The sequence below is a fragment of the Pygoscelis adeliae genome, unplaced genomic scaffold (assembly GCF_000699105.1).
Source record: "Pygoscelis adeliae isolate BGI_AS28 unplaced genomic scaffold, ASM69910v1 Scaffold73, whole genome shotgun sequence".
Lineage (NCBI taxonomy): Eukaryota > Metazoa > Chordata > Aves > Sphenisciformes > Spheniscidae > Pygoscelis > Pygoscelis adeliae.
Genome location: NW_008824470.1, coordinates 128,425 through 131,277, shown reverse-complemented (window position 1 = coordinate 131,277; position 2,853 = coordinate 128,425).

The following is a 2,853-nucleotide window of genomic DNA, read 5'->3' as shown; positions in this document are numbered from 1 at the left end:
ATACAGTGTGCAAGCTAGGAGGAGCTATCCCCCTTGCACCCGGCGCCGTAATAAACATACCTGCTTTATAACTCTTTTGAGTTGTGAAGTTTGATTCCGCATGTCAACGGGGTGCTGGGCTGGTGAAGTGGCCAGGAGTAAGCGGGTGTGGGGGTCTCTGAGAGTGAGAGCAGAAGGGGTTTGGCTATGGGGACAGGGGAGTCCCAGCCAGCTCTGTGTGCATGCGTATGTGTGTGCATGCGTAGGTGTGTATACGTGTGCAACAGTCTGTCGCAGCAGCTGGCGTGGGGCTGCAGCCGCAGGGATTGTATGTCCCGGTGCCAGCACCTGGGGAGACTGGGATCCAGGGGCGGCTGCTGGTCAGGCTGAGGGTCTAGGCCGGCTGCCAGAGGGACCCACCTCGTCCATACGTGTGTGTATTTTGTCACTTGTGGACCCCCACCCTGCTCTGCTGGAGAGAGGAGCAGGATGAGGCCTTCAGTGCTGCCTGTGTCCATGTGAGTGCTCTGGGTCTCTGTATGATCCGTGTGTCCGGACACATATATAGGTACATATGCGGTGTATACGTGTGCTCCGTGTGCGTCTGCCTGCTGGGAATGTGTCCCCAGCCTCGCTGCGGGTTGGACCTGGGGACGTGGAGCTGAGCAGCCCCGCCTCTCCCAGGCTCTTGGATCTGGCAGGATATACTGTCCTGCAACCTAAATATATATTTTTAAAAAGTGATAATAGAATTATTTTCGTGTAAACCGATTAATGACTTATCTATCTATACAGAAACAAAAGCTTATTTATAAGTTTAATATTTATTCAAGGATAAATCTCAAGCCTATTAGGGGACTTGGATTCAGCTCCTGGACTGATTTTTTTCTCATAAAAGTCTTATAGCTTGTTGGTAGTTTTGTCTGAGACAGCACTGGCCGAGGGCTACAGTCTTGACCTACCGATGATCTCAGTGCAGCTGTGAGAAGGCCTGTCAGGCTCAGCTGGTCTGTGCAGACACAAAGTGCTCATCTCCATGAAGTGGCAAATATTCAGGGTTTGTCTCACCATTTAAATTTTAACCAGCTCCCTACTATTGGAAGCAACTATATCTTATATTCCTGTTTATTTACAGGATTTGATGTGCGGGTTACACATGCAGATTCCATCTGAAACTAGTCAGGGTTTGTGCCGCTATTTCCACTGGAGGAATATTTCAGAAACACATTCTTCTGATGATTTGCAATTGTCTTTAATTTCCAGTCTGAAGCCACTCCTGGCTGATCTATATTTCTTTTGTGATTATAACTCTTAAGTTCTGATGTGTTTTTTTTTTCCTAGCATTTATTTCCTGATGCTCATATAGACAGCAAATATATCCTTTCATTCCACTAGTTTAAATAAGCCTACCGTTTAAAAATTATGTTCACATTGCATATTTGGCCTGTGCCCGAGACTCCTAAATTTTTACTGCATCCAAAATAACACACAGCCAGGCACCAGCCTCTCAGTTTGAAAATACCAGCTAACAACTGGGAAGCAGTAAGGAATAGCTTTCTAAGCTGTCTCTCAGCTGTGACTGACTGAGCTCTCCATTTTAATACAGTTAAACCTAGCCAGACTGGACCCTTTACCATACTGCTGCATATACGAAAGAAATAATGCCTGTCCACCAATTTCCTGGGTTCCCTTTTCACTGATCATTGAATAATATCGATCCTTTTCAAGGATGGGATCAAATGCAGTGTGGTAATGCACAGGTGACCTTTCTGTCTCACACAGCAGCAATAGGTAGCGTTCTGTACAGAAGAGTTTACTCTATCAGGTATTGAAAAAGACTAAAAGTATAATCAAGTCTTTGCAAGGCTGCATGTAACAATGAAAAGAATGCAACTATTGCTTTCAGAAAAAATGCTTTTGGTATTAATAATAATTACTAAACATTAATTATTATTCTGGTGGTAAGAATGTGCTTGCTTCTGTTTATCCCACAGATTATTCAGACAAGTAAGGATTATTTACTCTCCCTAGGAAAAAAAAAAAGCCATATGTAATTTAATATAAACTGTGGAAACACTGGAAGATCTCAAGGATTTGTGATGAGCAGTAGTAGAGTATTTTAGCTTGCTTTATGGAACATACGGTGAAACTATTGCATCCCATGAAACTGAATCTCTTTGTAATCAATGGGATTACTCATGAGTTTATCAGATAAACCTAAATAAACTGGGATCATAATCTGGATTCCAGAATATAATCTGCAAAGAAGCTAAGTATCAGCCTAGCTATGTCCAGCAGTTTCAATGGGAGGTAAGTGGCCAACAGGGAGACATACTAATTGCCTCTTAGTTGCGGAACAAAAGATGACATGAAAAGAAGTCTACTTTAATAATACAGACATACACTTGTGAAAGGGCAAAGATTATCAAAAACATTTACTTGTGTGCATATGCCGGTAATAGACTTAGAATACTGATGACCTAGACAGGAACAGTCCAAAACTGAGTAGTTTGAAATATCACATGTTTGTTAAACTACTGGTTGAATTTTTTAAAGCATCTAAATGAAGTGACTTTCCTCATCTGTAAAGTGGAGATTTTCAATAAGTTCTAGTATGTATTAGGACACAAGTTACACTTGAAAATACTATCCTAATTATCTTTCACAACACTTATTCTATTAGTATTCAGAAATAGGTTGTGGTGTGTGGTAAAGCAATAGGATGCTCTCCCATACTTCACCTGAATGCCTGCAAAAACTCTGCTGGGAAGAATTAGTCTCTCTGCACAATCACAGTTTGTTTCCAAAATACCTTTTCATGCACTCTGAAATTTTTTGTTTGTTTTTATTCCAGGAAAGAGTAATCCCTTATTG